Source organism: Sceloporus occidentalis, unplaced genomic scaffold (genome assembly GCF_023333645.1).
Source record: "Sceloporus occidentalis isolate IW3139 unplaced genomic scaffold, rSceOcc1.0.p SCAF_3, whole genome shotgun sequence".
NCBI classification, from domain to species: Eukaryota; Metazoa; Chordata; class Lepidosauria; order Squamata; family Phrynosomatidae; genus Sceloporus; species Sceloporus occidentalis.
The window spans coordinates 140956150-140978914 of record NW_028316983.1 but is presented as its reverse complement, the minus strand read 5'-3'; the positions used below and the strand labels follow the sequence as shown (position 1 = coordinate 140978914).

Here is a 22765-nt window from a genome sequence, read left to right as displayed (position 1 = left end):
TGTTATTGCACTTTGATATATGGCAATAGAGCTACCCTGGAATACATTTCCCCTGTAATACATTTAAAGAATGGAGTTTAGGGTCCTCTGTGTTTATATGAAACAGTCTAGCACTCCATACTAGCGTGAAATTATACAATTCCTTGCAAGCTATTCCTGGAAAGTTACTTGGTTCGCCTTCAATTCTCCTCCAGCCCCCAGGCCAATATCTGTAGCTCCCCTCCCCATGCAAAAGTCATCCACAAAAGGTATTAGTTTAAAAGACCACTTTTTTATTGTAAGAATGAAAGATTTTCCATTGTTTGCCTCTACAAAGCCCAGATGTGCAATATTCTTGAAGGTTTCCAAACCAAATTACACAAAAGGGGGGTAGGGACCCTATACGGTTGTTTTTGTAACGTAGGCAAGAGGTTGCTATTAGCAACCCATATTCCCCCTCCTCGGCCTAAGTAGAGGATAAGGGCAGCATCCAGTCCCCAAGCAGATGTCCCAAAAGATTCGATCTTGACAGTGGCAAGTTGTGCTGGGAGAAAAGAGAATAGCTCTTGTTCCCCAGTCACACATTCACCATCACGACATTTCGGAGAAGAAGCAACGCTAAAGATCATTTAAAGCCCTAAAAGGTGCAAGAATCCACCTGCCTTCAAAATAATAATAATAATACAGAATCCCTGAAATCACTATGGATAATGAACCGGCACAATACAGCAGTAGCTGTGTGAAATACAGCGACCGAATTACCTACCCCCAGTCAGCCGCCCCTGCAGCAGAATGGATTACATCATCGCTTTGCAGAGCTGAGCCAGTGAATACGCTTAAAACCAAGCACCCAGCCAGATGGAGCTGCTTTGCTCTCTGCCTGTTATCACCTGCCTCCTACCTTCTCAGTCTGAAAAATGTCGCAAAATTAAAAAGATCCATCTTGTCAAAGCTTCTACTCCACTCTCTCCCCTCCTATATTGTCTACATAACCTGTATTTTTTTTCCTTCTCTCCCACCCCAGACAAAGCACTTGCTACCTCTAGCAAAGCTTCACAGATGGCACTCTGCTATGTTATAGATGGAAATTATACTCTGGTTTTTGAATGAAGAGAAGGTGTATATTATTGCGGGGAGGAATGACAAGCTTTAATGGGGTACATGTACGTCACTCCTGCTTCCATTTGTCATAAAATGGGCTTTACTACATCTAGCAAAGGCAATTCCACTACACAAAGGCTTATGCTTCCTGTATACCCACCAAGAATTTTTGGTGGCAACTCCCTTTGTTACTCAGTTTAGCCAGCTGCTTTACTCATATTGTGCTTTGCCTATTAAGTTGGTGTTCTGTCCAGCGATGAGCAGCAGTGACATAACAAATAGCAAGGGAACACCCATTTTTCCAGCATTTGCTCTATGACTGAATGCAGTCTGCTCTAGCCAGCTCACAAATGATATGTCAGTATGAAATCGTAGCACTTACCTTTCAATTAATCTGGTGCCTCTTATAAAGGCTGAATGGCACATGCTAGGATTTCTCACACACACACACACACACACACACACAGGGATTCTCCTCTGCTTTGCAATGAGCTATTCAAAGATAAAATATAATGTGTGCATTGTCCTGTTATTTATGAGTGAATCACCTTAGCGATGAGAACCACCATGAACTTTCAGCCATTTCTATGGCAAAACTTTAGCTTTTCCTTTCTTTAAACATGCTTATCTACCAATAATTTTTGTCAAGTGCAAGTGTTTAATATCTTTGACTGCTATGCGCCAGTTAAGATCTGGGGAGCTCTTGGAGGATGCTCAGTCTACAGCCACTGGGATGACTTGGGCTTACCAGCAATAAGACACAGTGTGAACAAGAGAGAAACTCTGGGACTGGAAAGAGAGGAGTGCCGGATGCTGCCAATGCAAGAAAGAAAGTAAGAGAGAACTAGAGAGTTAGCATGAGTGTGTGAGTGGTGGGGATGGAGGAGATGGGCTGCATTTCTCCAGTAGTTACTTTTTTTCTAAAAAGTAATATTCAAAACTTTGCCCTGGCTGAAAGGTTACTACTGATGAAACCAAAATCCACTGGCTCATCTGAGAGAGCCTCATTTTAATGTCTGCTGTTTTCTCCTCCATTCCATCTCACAAAATTGCCCAGACACAAATTTAACAGCATCGGTTCACTCCCTACCCTCATCCTTCCAACACACGTTTTGCAGAATCTTGCACGATGAAGAAATTTGTATGAGTTCTTGAAAGAATGAACAATATTTATGTCCCTTTGCATAGCCAAATGAAGGTAAAACTGCTGAAAACCTCACGTGAAATGCTATCCACGATAGAGATATGAAATTTCCCTAAATTGTGAGGCCATGGAGGACGCCCCAAAAACTTTTCCAGGGTTTTCTAAATGGAAATCTTCAGAACAATTTGGGGAAAAATGCAATATTATCATACTTTACAGATTTCAAGTCACTTTATTAATTTAGGAACATAAACTGCATTAAATTCAACTTTTCTTGGAATAAATGCATCATATTGACATACTGAAAGTATGTTTTTGTCACTGAAAGTAATTACAAATTGAATTTACTTTTTGAATTTTATTTTCTCTTACAAAAAAGAGCTACAGTGTCCTGAACTGCAAGGAACCTCTAAACTATAAGGAATCTGTTTGCTTTTGCTAGTTCATGAAGAGCTGGCAAAAAAGAACCGCACAAACATAAAAAAGAAATAATAAAAGGAAATGAAGGCCAAGAATTGCAATGATGCTGGAGATAGTCTTACATAAATGTCTACCTATTACATAGTGTTTATAATAATGTTGGGAGGAGGGGGTTGAATACGCAAACACTTTGTCTTCAATATTTTATTCTTAATTCTAAAACAGAGTATTCCATAACTCTTTCCCCCTATTTTATCTCCTGTGTCTTCACATTTTTAATCCGTGAGCTTGTCTGCTGCTTCTGTCTAATAGTGGTACCTTTTCACCTTATTTTGTAAGGTGAAATCCAGACCAGACCATCTGCCACACAGGAACTTCTACAGGCTTTCCTTCCTATCACCCACTAATCCAGGAACTCTCTCTGAGGCTCAGAAACACCCTGCTGTCCCTCAGAACTAGGCCAAGAATGATCAACACAGACCAATGACAAAGCTTCTTTCCATTGCATGGTAAACGTCTTTGGATAATGTTCCTGCTCAAAAATGTACTTTTAAAATCCTCCCCTTCAGACAATCTGATCACAAACATACCCAAACTTTTATCATCCTGAAGGAACAACAATGCTGGAGAAGCTACTACAACAAAGTTAATTCAAAACTCTTGCAGACAGGAACACAAGTGTCCCAGGAAAATCTAGCTGAGATCGACAAAGCAGTGAGTAACTAACCTATCAGTTATCCTTTCCTCATCATATTTTGTTAGATGGGGCATTTTGCTCAGCGAAGTTTATTTGGAAAGAGAACTGTAGTGGTAGGGTAAGGCATGCAGAAGATGCCTGGTTATATAACCCCATCGCTAGCTATAACAATCCTGGGTAAGAAGGTGGGTAAAAAACAAACTTCCTGAGATCTGAAAGTTGCCTTTAGTCAGAATTGACAGGATGAGATGGAACTCAGGTCCAACAAGTGAGAGGGTAGGTTTTCACGTTCCACAAGTGGATATTTGTCTCTAAGACCAGAAAGCATGGAGAATTGTAGCAGGAGAATGGGACCAAAAGCGCATCACCACATGCTGAATTTCTATTTACAAGATGTCTATCAGCTCTGCTAAAACAATAAAAGTGCAGCAGACAGATCACTTTAAATATGTGGCAATAATGTATTTACCAACTTAACAACTTAAATTATCTACTACCAACCACTTCTATAAACAACTTGCTGTCCAAATGCCACAGCCCAACCGTCGGAGGGAAAGGAGGAACAGGCACAGTTCTACCATGCTTAAGCCCAGAAGCAGATGAAAGGTCCTTCCTCCATGCCAACTTCCATTGCCTTAGCCTTGGAGGGAGAGAAGAGGCAACCACAGCTGCACCAAGTCTAGGACCAGAAACAGATCCCAGGTTCATCAGGATGATATTTGTCTCTAAGATCAGAAAACATGGAGAACTGCACTAGAAAAGTAGGATTTCTGAATAAAGGCATGCCACCACCTGCTGAATTTCTATTTACAGTCAGCCCTCCATAACCACAGGTTCAAGAGTACACAGCTTGAAAATATTTTTAAAATATATAAATTACACAAAGAAAACCTTGATTTTGCCATTTTATATAAGGGACATCATTTTACTATTCCATTGTATTTGATGGGACATGAGCATCCACAGATTTTGTTATCCACAAGGGTTCCTGGAACCAAACCCAGTGGATACCAAGGGCCCATTGTACAAAGTGAATTTATTAGAACTGCTAAAACACTGAAAGTGCCAGTTTTAAGTTCTCTCTCTCTCTCTCTGTCTCTCTCTCTGGGCTCATTCCCACTACCGTTTAAACTGGATCGTGATTCATTACGATCTGGTTTAAACAAGCATGGTTCCCACTTAATGTGAATCACAAATGATTTGGAAGAGGGGGGGGCATGCTTTTGACCTTTTTAATCCGTGTCAAAAAGACGCTGGTTTTTCCAGAGTCTTTTTTGGACTGAATCGATTCAGCCCAATTGGGAACCAGATGGATTTGAATCCACCTCAGGAGTCCTCAGCTTCCCTGGCCTCTCCTTCTCCACCCCAGCCTCTTGCCTCCCCGGGTTCCCTGGCCTCCCCTTATCCGCCTCCGATCTCTTGCCTCCTCGGCTTCCCCGGCCTCTCCTTCTCTGCCCCCGGCCTCTTGCCTCCCCGGCTTTGGCTGGCCTCTCCTTCTCCACCCCCGACCTCTTGCCTCCCCAGCTTTGGCCAACCTCCTCTTTTCCACCTGGGCCTCTTGCCTCCCCGGCTTCCCCAACCTCCGTCCTGGCGCAAACAGTGTGAACCATGCTGGGAACCTGAATCTAAAGGTAAGTATGAATGACCCTCCCCCTTTTTTTCTCTCTCTCTCTTTCTCACATACACACTCACAAAACTACAGAAAACAATTATTTCTCACTCTTTCCCCTCTCACAGGTGTATTTTTATTGCACGAGTAAAGGTATAAAAGCTGAAAAACACACAAAGAAACCCAACTATGTTTGGGTTCTTTGCTTCCAAAGTTTAGCTCATTTCCAGTGCAGTCTTTTCCAAAATATAAAACAGTAATAAAGGTGCAGAATAATCATCAGGAACTCATATTTGCACTTTAAAAAAACAACAACTGCCTTGTGCATGCCTTTGATCATAAACAGAGGAGACACATGTTGACTCCATAAATGCGCAAATACCTAGAAGCTGTCAAGCCACCTTTATTCACAAGAAGTGAGTTGGGGACCAAGCTCCAGGAGATGAGATCTCAGATCACCTAGCGTGGGTGGGACTTGTTCCAATAGGCTGCATGGTAGGAACAGAGGTATAATGCACTCAGCAGGGTTGGACAGGACTCCAGGGAACTGTTCACAGTAATGCCATACCATTACAAAACAGAACTAAACTCAAGTGCGGGATGACAACTCTTTGCTTAAAGGTTGAAAACAAACACATTACAAGCTGAATATTCTACAAGACCAAAACAAAAGGAATAATTAAGGCAGGAGAGCTATCCAGTAAAACATTAATTTAACAGAAAAGTGAGGTCAGCTCTGGTAAGTCACCAGGCTCTTAACTGAAATCTTTTCTGAAAGAAATATTTAAAACCCGCAAAACTGCTGACTCTTACCATGAAAATTGCATCTCATGGTTATGAACCTGGTGAAGGAAAGACTATAGCAGTTTCACTGTCTTCCCAACATAGCATGGAGTACTCAAGAGAACGACAGAATATACACTAGCTTTAGACATTCAAATCAAACAGGAAAAGGGGACAAACAAGTTGTGTTTTTGTTTCATGCTGTACAGAATGTCCAAAGATCACCTGCTTCACTTTTCTCCCCAATCTCAACCAACAGATTTGTGTGCTGTCTCCACATCAGAACAGAAATAACAGAAGAGGTTAAAGTATAATTCAAAGTAAAACCCACATAAAAGGGGGTGTATGCAATGGCGAAATCTAGCAATCGTACCAAACATCACATTCTTACGCAAAAGACTGCCCATAACAGCAATAGATACTCAGTGAAATACCACAAAGACCATATCCATCTATGTAAAAGTTCAAAACAACACATCTACAAATCTACTTTAAAATCTATCATTTGAGGCTGTCAACACTGAAGTGTAGCTTTGTAGCATGGAGAGAAGCAAGCACACAACATGAAGTGCCCCGATGTAGCATGAGATGTGACATCGCATGTATGCATGTGTATCAATGTAAAATGCCAGCATGGTGTGGTGGTTTGAGCATTAGACTACGAGATCAGGGTTCGATTCCCCACTTGAGCATAAAAACCCACTAGGTGACCTTGGACAAGTCACCCTCCCTCAGTCTCAGAGGATGGCAATGGCAAACCCCCTCTGAATAAACGTGTCAAGAAAACTCTATGATAGGGTTCATCAAGGCACACAAAAATAACAAAACATATCTATAGTCCTATTCAGACTGCTGTAAAACTGCAGAATTTTACTTGCTTTAACTGTCATGGCTTCCACCTATGCAATCTTGAGACTTGTAGTTTATTTTGGCATCAGAGCTCTCTGACAGAGAAGGCTAAATATTTCACAAAACTACAAATCCCAGAATTCCATAGCATTAAAGCAGTGTCAAACTGCATTGATTCTACAATGTAGATGCAGCCTATGTGAATCAGAACTTCTCCTCTTCAGACTTGTTGATTTCGAAATGAGGAAAGCAGTGATGGAAGAGTTGAAACCAGGAACTGCCCTGCTCAAATGCTGATTCAAATCCAGGTAATTTCTAAATAAGTCTTATACATAAATAGTTCCAGTGGTAAATTGGGAATGACTGCCAAATGCAAGATGATTGACAGAGAGTATGTATAGATGAGGATTGGCTTGAGGCCTGGAAAGGGGAGATATAGCCATCTTGAATCCCAGGCGGGATATAATTCCAATGAATAAAATACAGTTTGGAACAGTGTATGCCAGTGAGGGCGAAAGAGGTATTAGGAGCTGGAAAGGACAATTGGGAAATGACTGCTGAAAAAAGACTTGTGTTATGAACTGAAGAGAAAGCGTATTTAAAAGTGAAATGGGGGGTGATATGTGATAAAATATACACTTATGTTATATATTCCATGCCAGGAGAACTGCAGGAAATTAATTAATTAACTAATTAAATATTTAATCTGTAGTATGGTATTAGTGACCCAGCATAAAACCTAATTAAATATTTATGGGCTGAGGGTGGTGAGGAATTTGATATTATTTTAAAATATCCCAAGGCTGTAAATAATTAAATATTCATTGTTCTGTTGATAAATCATACTTACTGTCATAGAAAATATATAAGAAGAGTGTAATAACCAATGGCACCAAAACAATAAAACTGTATTTAATTTGAATATTGAGGACTGTTTATGTGTAAAGATCCTGATAGCACCATAAATCCAAACAAGTATGTGAAGGCTAAAGTGGCAAATAGTAACCAAGCAGCCAGTCTTAAAGGGAAGCGGATTGGATGAAAAGCACTCAACACTGGAGAAGGACAAAGGAACACTACAGTGCACCAACACAGAAAAATGTGAAAACTGCATAGATGTCTGACCCTATTGAGCAAACTCATGTTATTTATCCTTTTCAGGTTACTGTACACAATTACAGCACTATGAGTCTACTTTAACTGCCATAACCACATCCCATGGAATCCTGAGAATAATAGTTTGGCAAAGCACTTGAGCTCCCTGGATGAGAATTCTAAGTACTCCTCCATAAACAGCAAATCCCAGGATACCATGGGATGTTACAATGACAGTTAAAATGCAAGTGAGAGGGCCTCCAAGACTTTATCACACTGGGGGGAATCAGGGGCTTAAATAGTGATTATCCCGTGAAAATTGCTCAATAGCGATTTTCACACACATTGCAATTAAAGCATCATTATCCAGGGAATAACCATTGAATAACCAGCAACAAATCATTCACGGGATTTCCCCATGAATGATTTGTTGCTGGTTATTCCTTGGTTATTCCCAAAATGATGATGCTTTAATCACGACGTTGTGTGAAAATTGTAATTACGACTGCGTGATTTTCATGGGATAATCACTGTTTAATCCCCCGAGTTCCAGTGTGACAAAGTCCTCAGTCTCTTCAAGGAAGGTAAGACTCATGAAATTCCAAATGGCAAGAGAGGCTGCATTTACACTGCATAAATAATGGAATTCTGGAATCTGTATTCTGGTGGGATATGTAGCCTTCTCTGTAAGAGACCTTTAGTGCCACAACAAACCACAAATCCCTAAATTCCATAGCACTGTGTAATGGCAGTTAGAGGTGACAAGCTGCTTTATTTTCCACAGTGCCATCACATCTGATAGACCTGGTAAGAAATCTGTACTTAGGACAAGAGGTTACTGTTTGAATAAAATACAGAGAAACAGAATGGTTCCCAACTGGCAAAGGGGTCAGGCACGGCTGCATTTTATCTATTCAACTTGTACATAGAGAGTGTCATACAAAGATCAGGCTTAGGCTCCGAAAAAGCAGGAGTAAAAATAGGAGGAAGGAATATCAACAATCTAAGATATGTGGATGACACTGTACTATTAGTGGAAAACAGAATGAACTTGTAATAATTACAGTTGGCCCTCCATTTTCGTGGGGTATCCGTTTCGGACCTCCCCCCATGCAAACGGAGGCTCGCACATATTCAAGCCTCATAGACTTAAATGGGGCATCCCACTGTCTGTACGTGTCACTGGAGACAGTGGAGGTCACTCCTCCGTGGGTAATCGAGGGCACAGATCCTAGATCCATGAATTAGGAGGGGCAACTGTACTAAGGAAGATCAAAGAAGCAAATGCAAAGGCAGGCTTGCTGCTGAACATAAAGAAAACAAAAATAATGACCATTGAGGATCAACATACATTCAACATAGACAATGAGGAAATCTAAACAGTAAAAGAATTCCTGTACTTTGGATCAAGCCTTGATCACGAGGGAGACTGCAGTCGAGAAATCAGAAGTAGACTAGGATCAAAAGAGCAGCTATGAAAGAACTAGAAAAGATCCTAAACAGTAAAGGTATACAACTGAGCACTAAAGTTAGAATTGTCCAATCCATTGTATTCCCTCACCATGTACAGATGTGAAAGCTGGACAGTGAAGAAAGCAGATAAGAAGAAAATCAACTAACTCATTTGAGATGTGATGCTTGAACAGATTGCTGAGAATACTGTGGACAGCAAAAAAAGACAAAAAAAAATGATCTTGATCTGTTTACCTTGAACAAATCAATACTGAAATCTCCCTGGAAGCCAAGATGATCAAGCTGAGGCTGTTGTATTTTGGCCACATCATAAGAAGGCATGACTCACTAAAAAAGAAAACAATGGCCTGGTACAGACAGGCCCGAAAGGGCAGGCTGCACCGCCTTTCGTTGCTGTGCAGCAGCGCCGTAGCAACCAAATTGTGCAGTGCTGCTGAGCAGGAAAAAAAGGAGCGCTAAAAAGCGGCTCCTTTTTGCGCCACCGCAAACAGCCTGTGGCGGCACGAACACATCGCTGCTGCACTGCTCCATTTGGACACAGCACAGCAGTGATGTCATCGCTGCGCATGCCATCTATACATCGCTGCGCACGCCATCTATACGGTGCTGCGCAGTGATGACGCCCTTGTTACATGCTAGACGTTGAGGGGCGCTGTGGGCATCATTTAGGGCCCATCTGTACTGGGCCAATGCAAAGAAAGGTAGAAGGCGAAAGACAGGAAGACTGCATACCAGATGGACTCTACTAGGGAGGTCACAGGTAAGAATTTACAGGACCTAAGCAAAGCAGTGGAGGACAGGGAGTTTTGGAGATGTCTCATCTATAGGATTGCCATGAGTTGGGATCAACTCAAAGGCAGTTAACATAACAAACAACAAACTGCAAAGGGGGAAAAAGAGGTACATACCCTTATTCCTCTCTGGACACACCAAAATATGATTCTTTTATAATTTTTTCCTGCCAAGTCCTCCCTCTGCCTCAAGTACCAAAAACTGTTCTCAAAGGACTATAGATTTCAAGGTCAGTTTTAAGCACCAACCCAAAAAACTAGTTTTTAAATTAGTCCTTTTAAATGTGGATTTTTCTTTTTCAGGCACTGGAATTCTCAGAAGAAGCTTGTAAGCCAATTTTTTAAAATATATTTTTATTGAATTATTAAAATAACACATATCACACCACATTAACATTACATAACAAAACCTAACACATGACATATAATTGTAAGCCAATTTTGAAATCATTTGGCCAAGAATCAAGGCACAACACCAATCGAGCAATGGATACAATTTTTCTTTATTATTTGGAGAATCTAATGGATATTCTACAGCAACACTCCTTGAGAATGATGCCGTGAAGCAAGATTTAAAACCCCTAACCACTGCTCATGCCACTGGAGGAATTATTGTTTCTAGCCTGCTGTAATGCTATGGTGAATGAATCTCTTCCTGCCATGAAAACCAATGTTGCTTGTAAACAATAGTACTGAATTCAACTGATGGTCAGCAAGAGCAGCAATTATTTCAACATATAAATTAAGAATGGGGCCTGCAAGCAGCTGTCACTTCTTCAGTATTTTGCAAGAGCAGCTGAATTTTCATTAACACACCTAAGCCCTCCACCTGATCCCACTTTTCAGGCAACCACTTAAGAGATTTCATCAAGAACCCACAAAGGTTACTGGGACCATCCTCCATGTGACCAAGACACAGAATTCAGCATTTGAAGAGTTGTCAATTTTCAATTATGTGTACATTATCATTATCCCATTTCACTAAACAAGGCCTGTTTAACTACTCCTCAGGTTTGGAAGTAAGTAACTGATTTACAGCAGAGTTTCTCAACCAGGGTTCTCTGGAACCCTGGATTTTGATGAGATGTCACTAGTGAACTATGGGTTCACTAGGGATCATGATTTGGGTGAGTGGGGAACATTTTAAGCTGTAGATATAATAATTTTTGAAGAGTTCCCTGAGATCTGAAAATTATTTCAAGGGTTTCCCCAGGATAAAATAGTTGAGAAAACTGAACTACAGGAATGTTTTTAGAAGCATGGACTACAGCTCTAAATGAGTGTTAAAAATCATGGATAAAGAATTACAATGAATGAAAAGGAACTTACGAGCATTTCAAATAAAGGATGTATAAAGCAAGATGGCATGCTCACCTAAATAATACTGACAGTACTGAAGAGGGGTAAAAACTAAAGAAACTCTGAACAAGCAAGTAAGTATCATTATCTGAAGATTCATCTATTACCACAGGTACAGTACCTGCTTGAACATTAAGATTTACATGAAGAGGCCATTTTGTCTGATTCACCAGGGAGAGCTATTAGAGCTGTAGAAAAATCTCTGAAGAGAGATATGCATGCCACTTCTTCTCTGCTGACCTTTAAAGGTTTTTTTAAAAATCTATTCATGTTTACTTTTGAGGGGACTTCACTTGCTGCTATTTCAATATTCCTTATTTTTATTGTTTAAATAAAAGATAGAAAATAAATATATTACAGAGACATGCTACAAAAACAAGGAGTTAATTCAAGACAATTGAAATCAAAATAGAGGAGACTGGAAGAAGAGGAAGAAGGCCTAAATGCAATCAAATAAAGAAGCAAGAGGAGGGATGTTGGCAGATGTTAATTTCAAAAGAACTGTGAAAAACAGAGAAGAGTAGAAAGCCACTGACGTCTAATCTATAAATATAGAAAAAAAGACCATTAAGAACTGGTTCTGAAAGCTACAGAAATGTGGTGAACGATCTGATGTCACTAATATTTGGTTCAGCAAGCCTAGCATCAGTGGTTCACGTTAATATGTATTAAGGTCAGGACTCATGGAATGAAAAAGGATTAAAATATAAATCACTTTAATGGAGGCTGGTGGTTAAGTCACTATTTTTTATTCAGCATTTTGAGAATTTCCAGACTGAGAATTTTCCAGTATAAGCCGCCACTCCACCAAAGTTTACATCTGTATTGCTCTTTTACAAACCTGTGCTTTAATATCCATACAAGGTTATCAGATGGTAAAGATGGAGCATTTATTGCATCAACCCCGAGACAGCCATTTATAGACTTGATCATTTCCTAGCTGTTTTCTGCCTGGAATAACAGAATATTCAAATCATGCCCACTTCCACCAAGCTAAATGAGTTCCTTTATTTTATTTTATTGTCCCAAAGGGTATATGCTATTATCATATTACATCTTGAAACAGAAATGGAAAATGAGGTCAGGTAGCAGGCATTTTCCTGCATAACTTTCCTTCCCAGATGACTTTTTGGAAGGATCAACAAAAAGGTTACCAGGAAACAGTGTCAAGTGAGTATGTTGCCACCACCATCTAAAAATAGAGTCACATTCACACCTTCTAGGCCAAGCCAAACTAAATACCAGACCAGTCTCCATTTCTGGGCCCGGTACTTGATTCCCTTTTTCCTGTATTCTTAGAAAGAAAGAACTGTGGTGTCGAAACACTCTCAAATGAACATGATGTCCATGTATATACCTAACTCCATTTGTTGGTCCTATTACCATTTCCTATCCCCCACCCTTTCAGTCTGTTAAATTTATATTGTTAATCCCCTGGCAGAAAGACATGCCTCTTTTTGCTTTTATAGTGCTTTGTGAAATGTCATGTACATAGAAGGCACTATGCATACAAAAGTATTTCTATCACAAAATTGCCACTCAATCTTTGTTGTGTCTCTACTAAGATTCGTGTAATGCACAGGGTACACAGTTGGCCCTTCATATGCATGGATTCTTTATCCATGGATTTAAACACTCCCAGCATGGACATATTCAAAAAAGATATAAATTCCAGAAAGCAAACCTTGATTTTACTATTTTATATAAGTGGCACCATTTCACTATGCCACTGTATATAATGGGACTTGAACATCCACATATTTTGGTATTCACGGGAGGAATCAAACCCTAGCAGATATCAAGGGTCCACTGCAGTATATATATGTATTCTATATAGATTGCCAACACCTACTTGGTATATTGCAAAATTATTTGTCCCACGCATTTTCTTGATTCCTAGGTTGCAGGTCAAGATATGCTGCATCTATAGGAAACACTAGAGGTATTTATAGGTTCAATGGCATACTGTGGTAAACTACACCAATCTCAGATTATATGACAGAACAGCTTGCTGTTTAAGAATATCTATCAGTAGCATTTAGGTTTTTTAACATTCCAATTGAAAATTACATATAATAAAAACACTTATTTATAGATACTGAAACCTAACACTGACATTACAAGCTTAGCACATTTTCAAAATCTTTCCCTTTTTAAAAAAGTGAAGGCACAGACCAATTTAATGTTCCCAATAGAGAGGTTCCATGCATACACTGCTTCAACACAAGCACAACTAGGTCAGCCCCAAGCAACAGAACAGCCAAAGCCGATTCCTGCTGAACTGAAATTACCTCCTGTTCTTTCTGTCTCGTTCTCTTCTTGAAAAAGGAGATCTTGTAGATACAATATTTCTTCCACCATCTTTGTGTGTTAGAAATAAGTGCTTCCACACCCATATTCCCAAGTGACATGCATACATGTCAGTTTCTACATCTTCATACAGGAGCTCTGTCAGAACATCAGCTTGCTGAACAGTTGCTTTGACTGGATTTACTACCAAACAGGCTTTGACGATGATTGCTTTTAATCCCCTGTAATACCAAGCTGCAACTGTTCACAGCTAGCAAGACATGGTCAGTGCTAGAAGAGAGAGTGAGCTGGTGTGTGCGTAAAAAGGTTGCAGTGGGGTATCAAAGGACAGCAAAGAAATCTTAGCATTATGCCAAAAATAGGGACTACTGATAGTCTGTATCACAGAAATTAAATGATACCGAACAGCATCTTAACTGTTAGGAAGGAACTCTCTTCAGTTTAAATGCAGAGCACTTAACATTTAAATTACACTGTTTCTGCAGCAATTTATCCACCAGTTAATCTGCTATAATGCTTTGCCTTAAGACAAACTTTCAGTTATCATTAATATTAATAACTAACAAGCAGATCACTTTCTGGCGACATTGTTTTCCTGCTACAAAAAGGAGTTGTAGGTAATGCTCATTTACATGGTGGACCATTCAGTTTAGTGTTTACATTATTTAGTGCTACATTCATATAAAATTATATTTAAATATACACCTTCAAGCAGTTTTGCATTATGCAAAACTTCAACTGAACCTAATGAGATTTATAGTACAGGTATACCTTAGCTAATTAAATAGATGTGTTCCTGGGCATTATGTCTTTAACACAGAAATAACACAGAATGAAGAGGGATGGGTTTCTATGCCACAAAAAAGAAGAGCAAACTTCTCCTTCAAAACGTACAAATATACGCATATGAAAGAATTAGGTCAGGCAAGCCTTATATAAGTAAACAAAAACATCTGAACCTTCTTGAGACCACTTGAAGGCTTCTTCCAAAATACATGTTCCCCCATGCTCCCTGCTCTTCACTGGCCTCCACTTTTCTTTCCACTTTGGTGGCTACACTTATACATCCTATTAATACACACACACACACACACACACACACACACACACACACACACACACTGGGGAGAGTGATGAGACAGGTTTATCTGCTCTCTCTCCCTTTCTCTGTTTTGCTGTTCATGTATCTGCAGGCAGATGCTTTTACCTTGCCTGTTCTAAGCAGGCAGATATAGCTACAGTAGGCTTAGGTAGATCATTCTTTCCCAGCTCAAGCTTTGTTTATTGTTATTATTTACTAAAGACTTGCTACAGCAACCCAACACTGAAAATCTGTTCTTCTCCAGCCTTCCCAATGCTCATACTTCCAGCTGGAGAGAGGATGGGGGAGACAGGCATAAACAGCCTTTGCAAGGAGCAGCTTCAGTGTCAGAGGCTTTAACAGAAGTATGTCTGTAATTGTAGGAGGCTTTGTTATACAAATACTTGCAGTAGATTGCTAGAGCCCTGTAAGTAAGAATTTGCAGGACCTTCAGGTCTATTTGGATCTTAGGCACTTCACACTGAAATGCTAGTGAAAGTAAGAAGGTGCATATTAGTTGGTCTTATTCTGAAAATATAAACCAACTGTTGGAAGTAGCTGATTTCAGCAAATAATGAAGTAGTTGCATAATGAAGGCGGGATACAAACCGCCATATAGTACGTATAGGATACGTACTAGGGTTAGGAAGGGGCGGTGCTTCCGCACCCCCCTAACCCTAGTACGTATCCTATACGTACAAGATGGCGACGCCCCTTCCACATGGGCGCCGCCATCTTTACGTACTGGACGCATAGCATCCAGATGTGTCGCGTCCTTTGTGACATAGTGAGTGCGCCCCTGGCGCCTCGCTACGTCGCAAACGCGACTCCAAAAGAAGCTCCATTTTGGAGCTTCTTTTTTGCTCCGCGCGGGAGCCGCGCGGTTTGGCTGCTGCAGCTCCCGCGCGGAGCAGGCAGCGGGGAAGCGCCGCAAATTGGCGGTTTGTATCCCGCCGAAGTAGTTTTTTAAAAAAAGCCTTTCAAGATAATTTATCATTAGTGGTTTGAAACACAACCACCCATTCACAGCATTCATCTTCCTATGATGGTCCCCCATTTTTGCTTTCCATGGGGTGTTAACCATCACCTAGCACTATGTATCGTTGGGCTGCAGCTACTAATTCTGACCGTATCACTCCCAATACTTTGTTTCTTTCATTTTATCTGAGAATTCTCAGTGGAAAGGTTTTGCAGGAACATTTTTGTCCAAATGTAAACAATAAGGATGTATACATGAAAACACTTGATCACATGGCTCAGGGGTAGGCAACTTGTGACCCTCCAAACATTGCTAGACTACAAGAGAACTCTAGGGGTGGAAAAGCATTTCAGTGTTTTTAAGACTTAAATCATTTGTTTTGCACTTCATAAAATATATTGTACAAACCATACCTCAAAAATTCACACATCTGAAAGGCTTATGGTATGTTTTGTATTCATGAAATCATGCATGCGCTTTAAACATTGAAAGCTAAAAATACATGCAACTGAAAAGTATGCACAAACAAGCTTCAGATAATGGCAAAGATGTGTACAATGATGCACACATAGAAAAATCGTGCAAACAAATGTATAGAAAATGTATATCCATGTCCGTGTGGGATGACAAAAACAATCTTGCATCTTGATACAAACAAAGGATAAAATGGGAATACAGATGGGATTCAGAAGAAAGTCACAAAACTGAGAATATATTGTACATCCCTACAGAAAAAGGAACTGGCAAAACCACCTCTGAGTATTCCATGCCTACAAAACCCCTATGAAATTAATGGTGGCACCATAAGTTGACAGGTGACTTGAAGACACATACACACTGCTCTCAACCCTAGTCAACACAGCCAATGAAGAGGCTGATGAGAGTTCCAGTTCCCCTAATCTTTGGAGCACTATACATTGTCCATCAAATGTTAATAGTCCACTCAATTTATGCAGCAGTTGTATGGTAAATATTTGAGGTAGAGAAGGGTATACACTAGTAGTTACCAAATGTTTTCAGGCTACCACCTACTTTCCTCTTGGGCAACAACCTCAGTGCCCCCTATAACTATTTCCAGGTATTAGGTCTACTGTTTGTGCAGCAGTCACCTGGCCGGTGGTGTCTACCTCAGCCACATCCAGGCCCAGGGGGCCTCCTGTTGACCACTGACACCTCTCCAGCCACCCCTGCACCAGTGCACAGGCTGCACACTCAGGCTTCTCCAGAATTTCTGACTTAATTTGAAGCAAATGGGAACTCCAAAGAATCACCCTGAAGTGTGAATTGGGCCTGTGTTTTGCCCATTCTGGCTCCATGCATCATCTAAACATGTCAGTACTGGAATGGGTTGGGAACATTTCTTTTGCTCCAAGTGTAACACCCTAAGTGGGTTTTGGGTTTGGTTTTTTTTTTTTAAAAAATGTTCAGCAGCACCTTTTAAAAGAGATGGATAATTGAGGGAATACCTTTGTGGTAAGCATCTCAACTCTTATGTGTTTGGGGAAAGGAAGGAGGAAAAAAGTCCCCAAGAATCTCTTGAACAAGGAGCTAAGGGAGTACTGTACTACCATTACTCACAATGTTTGACTTATTTTTGTCTTCAAGGGAAAGCGAATCCCCTCCCTTCCTGCAGAGGGAAGTTCAAGAAGACAGCAGAGTCAATGCATATGGGTCTTTCACTAAGGAGTGAACAAGCACATTCCCTGGCCCTTCAGCTTTTGAATGTCTTCAAATGAGCATCCACTTCCAAAAGCTTCACGAGCAGGATCTGAGTCAGTGCTGAAGTGACTCATCTATGGCGTACGGCATTCTCCGCCTAACTACAGACAGATGAGCTTGCCCAGTAAAAAGCTCTTCCTACGAAGGGGGAGCAGTAATGAGAAGTTTCAGAGTGTGTAAGAGGACTCAAATTAAGCAAGTTTTGATTCATAGAGAACTAGCCAATCTTGTAAAAGACAATGTCTATGGTCTCAGCTAATATCAAGTCAAAGAAACATGCCAGTAAAGCAGCATCTTTTTATTAGAGCAGCTGGTAACCAAAAGCACATATTTTTCTCTTTCCAATTAAAACAGACATTTCTATCCATTGAACAGCAGTGGTCCAACTTCCCTGTTTTCCTGAGCTTCGTAGCACAGGTGTTTATATATTTTATTTGCTAGATCAGACAGCAACTGTGAATATACTTTGATTGCCATGGCTGCATCCCGTTGAATCTCAACTCTCAACCTTGCAGCTTGGTGAGAAAACTATGGCCCGCTACAAACGGGCCGTTTTGTGCGTGCGGAGCGTGCACTAGGGTTAGAAAGGGGCGGTGCTTCCGCACCCCCTAACTCTAGTGCACGCTCCGCACGCACAAAATGGCGGCGGCCGTTCCACACGGCCACTGCCATGAGGACGTCATGACCGCACCGCCTCTATACAGGGCAGCGTGGACGTGACATCCTCGCTCTGCGCCAGGGCGCATAATGCGCCCTTTCCACGGAGCAGGAAGGAGCTCCGTTTCGGAGCTCCTTCCTGGTTTGGTCCGCTGGGCGCAGCCTTCAGACGGCTGCACTCAGCAGACCAAAGGAGAAAGGGGCCAAGCGGCCCCTTTCTCCTCCTCCCCACCACGCAGGGTGTCCTTGGGGCTTGAAGCCCCAGGGACACCCCTTTCCAGGCTGCGGGGAAGCGGCCTTTTGCTGCTTCCCCGCAGCCCGGAAAGCGGCGGATCAGGGCCTCAGCGGCTGCCGTTCTGGCCACTGAGGCCCCGATACTCCGGGGAAAGGGGCGGGTACAGCCCGCCCCAAATGGGCGGTCTGTAACCCGCCTATAGGAATCTTCTGCCTGAGTATTCTAAATACTGCTCCCTAGGCCCATGGATCGAAGTGAGGAACAACAACAGATCAACAAATGTGCATCAGTTAAGACTGCAACATGTTAAAACATACATCAATTTAAAAGAACAAACAAGACATATACGGATATACGTATTAAAACAATCTATGGCGGGTTACAGACGGGCAAAAAGGGGTGTGCTCATGACGTCATGAAGGTATAGCCTTTAGACGGCCCTTACCTGAATGCCGCCATGAACACGCCCCAAGCGGGAAGAAGCGGCATTAAAAAGGTGCCGCGTTTTTCCGCTTCTTTTCTGTATACTGCGCAGCTGCGCATCTCCATCTGTAAGCTGCTGCACCGGTACGCCAGAATTGTTACACCGCTAATTTAAGTTGCCCATTTAAAGGCTCCGAGTCAGCTGCGTCGCATAATGAGTCGGGGTCCTGGAACATGCACAGTTTGCATCGAGACTCTAATTAGAGCATCAGATGCCATGCAGATGTGGAAGCTGCAGCACAGCTGCACTCTATTTTAATGCTCGTAACCCTAACCCTAGAGCAACATGTACGCATGCGCTGCTAGAATTGTGGAAAGTTTGGAATTTAAAGTGAACCCCTACACACATTCCTGCACCATTTTCACCTAACAATAAAAAACGCTAAAACTTTAAATATTTACATATGTACAAGGGAGGTGATGGGGGATGGCAGGGGGACAGCGGTGGCAGCAGCGACAGCTGTGGCTGTGCATTGCAGATTCAGCAAGAGCGCGGGGACCAAAGGAGAGGAGGCATCCATGATGCTGGTGACACTGGCAACGTGCAAGCGGACAAGGATGCCAACACCAGCTGATCACCAGCTGGCAGGAGGCCATCTTTGTTCTTGGGTAGGGCAGGGGAAAAAGTTTAAAGGGGCCTGGGCGCTTTAAATGTGCACATATGCTTTCTGCAGCCGGCAAAAGAAAAAAAAAGCCGCCTTTTTGGCCGCCCATGCGGAAGCTGCCTCTCTCTTTGCAGCGTCCTGCGAGGCGGCGGTATGGAAGCTGCGGGTAAGAAACGGCCCCAGGTGAGGCGTCTTCACTACCCCCAGTGTGGAAGCCCCATACACCTTAGCCACGCCCCCGGGGCGGGCGGTCTGGAGGCTCCGTATTCAGGGGAAGACACCTTCAAGACGTCTTCCCCTGCCCGTCTGTAACCCGCCTATGTTTAAATACTATTCTGTCTCTGGATTTCATCAGATCTTTCCATGACTGTTAAAATGGAATCACAACACTACAGTTGTGTTGTGTGAAAAGGTCCCAGAACTAGATAGTCTTAAGATATAGCCATTGTTTAAAATCAAGCCTTAAGCACACCCCACCCCTCCCACTTGATCTACCACCTCCCATCTATTGCTCAGTAGCTGTGTTGGGTTTCAACAGCTGTATTTTGTTTTCTTGACATGTCTTTAGCGGCAGCCTTTTTGAGAATAAGTGCATCTGACCTTCAAAATCAAATGGTTCCATGCACATAATCCTAATTTCTTTGAATTAGATTTACGAAATGTGTTGTACCCCAGCTGACACTACCATACCACCTAAGAACTTCTTCTATCAGCATTATTGCTCAGCAGGATTTGCTATCAAGGAGGGATATGAAGACAACCTGCTCGTATCATCATCAACCAGGGTTAATAGAATCGCCCTTGCAAACATTAGCCTTGGAGATGACCGCACCACACTCTTATAGTGCTGCTATTTCACATTCACTGCTCTGGCTGCCTCCTGCTGAATTCTGGGATTTGCAGTTTAGGGAGATGCATTTAGAAGTCTCAGGCAGAGAGCTCTTAGGCCTCACTTAACTACAAGCCCCAGAATACAACAGGAGGCAGCCAGAGCAATAAAAGTGGAATAGCAGCACTATAAGAGTGTAGTGCAGTATGGGTGAGGCAGAAGAGAAGCAAAGAAGCATATTCACTTTTTTGTGGTTAAAGTTAAAGGCTCAAGGATGCCAGGTCTGTGCCATCCACAAGTAGTTCAAGTTAAAAAACAGAAAGATCTACGGTACTGGTTTTTAAACTGTGTTCCAGAGAATTCTCTGCGATTCTGTCAAGGTTTACCAAGAGTCCACGATTATCACTGATGTTGGGTAAACTTCATGGGGGTGAGTGGAGGGTAGACCATGCCCACTATTAAAAGAGGGGAAGACTGTAATGCACAGCCAAAAGAAAGCATCGGCTGTAGTTTAGAAGATTTCCTCTGCTCACATAAGACAACAATGATGTTTTCTGGCTGGTGCACACACATGAATTGGGAATGTGTCTTGGAACAAGCCCCAGTATCCTCTGCCTTGCATACAGAATGTCCTTAATAAACAAGTTAACATGAGTTAGAAAGCTGATAGTTTTGATTGTAGGGATGCTTTCACTGCAGTGGCTCTAAGAGTCTTCAAGTGCATGTAGAATAATGTTGTGAAACTGGAATTATCTTCAAGGCTGTTTACATGTCTTTGCAAGGAAGGCAATAGATTCAACAACCTTTCTCATTGGAGCACACAAGAATATGGCTCTGCACACATTTGCAGAACGAATGGGAAATAATTGTGCAGTGAGGCACCTCTGGGCATGGCTATCTGACATTTTCTCAAGCTCACCTGCTCTAGGGTTAAACACAGATCTACGGTTTGTTTCTCTCTCCTTCTCATACCATCTCATTATAAGAATTCAAAGGGAATGTGCAGGAGCCCTGGAGACACCACCATGTGTTTCCCAGGCTGCAACAGGATCTGCCTGGTTAGGCTCCTGGGTGTTACTGGGGCCAGAGATGGGAAGAAAGGGGGAGACCAAGAGCTTATTCCCCCAACTGCCCCCCTGGCAGAGTTCCAAATGTTATGCTAGGCAATGGCAGAGGCCTCCAGGCAATGCCTGCCCTGAGCAAGGGCATTAGATCTGGCAAAGGTTGCTTGGTGGCTGGAGAGAGAGGGCCACTGGTGCTCACCCCTTATCTTGTGTCTTCTGGCTGGCTTGACTCTCTGACCTTGGCCCTGTTTTAGGCTGGGCAGAGGTGCTGTAGAGGAAACTCTTTCCCATGGCTTTTGGCTGGCCTGTCCTCTGAACCCTGGCCCTGAACGAGCTGGACAGAGATGTTGAGAAGGGAAGTTTCCATAACCTCTGGCCAGCTGCCTCCCTAATCCCTGGCCCTAAACAGGCTGGGTGGAGGTGATGTGGAGAAACAGAGACATCGGGGGGGGGGGGGACACCCCTCATCATCTGTTCCCACGGCGCCCATGTGCTGTAAAGCTGTTTGCAAAAATTTCCTGCACTCCCACCATAAAAGGGGGCAGCTTTGGAGGAGAGGGAGAGTCATCGACAAAACCAAGAACTTTCTCCAATCCTGGGAGTCCTTGCCATATTAAATATTTCTTCATGTTTCCAAGGCAGCAAGAGAAATGAAGAGAAGGAGAAGGACTGGAGTGGCTGTAGTGAAAAAATTGCAGAGCAACAGCAAACGCATCCTACTGGAGTGATAGACAGGACAAGACTGGCCTTCTAGGGTTAGCTCCACCCACATGGGGTCACCAGAAGGTCTTTCTTTTTACTTCCTGCCTATCTGGAATGAGTGGGAGGAGCAAAACCCAAACTACAGGATGCGGGGGTCTTATCTACTGGGAAATGGGTATTACAGTACAACCTTAGCAACCCATTGCTTTGCAGGGTTGCTGGGTTATTTTAATGCAAGATTAAAAACATATCAAGGGTAAAGAAAATAAACAGAATGGCTGACTGCCATCATTCTTCTATTTATTTATTTAAACAAAGTCAAAGCATCAAGAATTAACATTTACTGTCTGCCTTCTCTAATTATAATACAGTTGGCCCTTCATATCCATGAATTCTTTATCCACAGATTTAACCATGCATAGCTTGAAAATATTTTTAAAAGATACAAATTCCAGAAAGCATACCCTGATTTTGCTATTTTATATAAGGGACACCATTTCACTATGCCACTGTATTTAATGAGACTTGAACATCCAAGGATTTTGGTATCCATGGGGGTTCCTGGAACCAAACCCTAGCAAATACCAAGGACCCACTGCATTTCCATCACCTCAACCATTTACCATATTTTCACTCCCCAGACAAAGAAAAATTGTGGGAAGACTCTTATTTTTCCTGCTTGGCCACAAATGCATAATAATGTAGCCATGATAGTTCATGCATTTGTGGTTTTCATGTCCAGGAGATAGGAGGACTACCTGATGTGACACTTCCTATGAAGTATCAAGTTGACAGCCTAGG

The 22765-nt window shown here is 42.1% G+C and overlaps 1 protein-coding gene across 2 annotated transcripts in view; it reads right to left on the bottom strand.

The window, feature by feature from the left end:
- TRIO (trio Rho guanine nucleotide exchange factor) overlaps positions 1–22765 on the bottom strand; it is a 289861-nt gene that overhangs the window by 228012 nt on the left and 39084 nt on the right. The window contains exon 1 of one of the 2 annotated variants that reach the window (XM_089516461.1): positions 12142–12160. The exons of the other annotated variant lie outside the window; for it this stretch is intronic. The gene's annotated coding sequence lies outside the window, so the exon portion shown is untranslated. Of the gene's footprint in view, positions 1–12141; positions 12161–22765 lie in introns of those variants that run through there. 2 annotated transcript variants of the gene reach the window in all.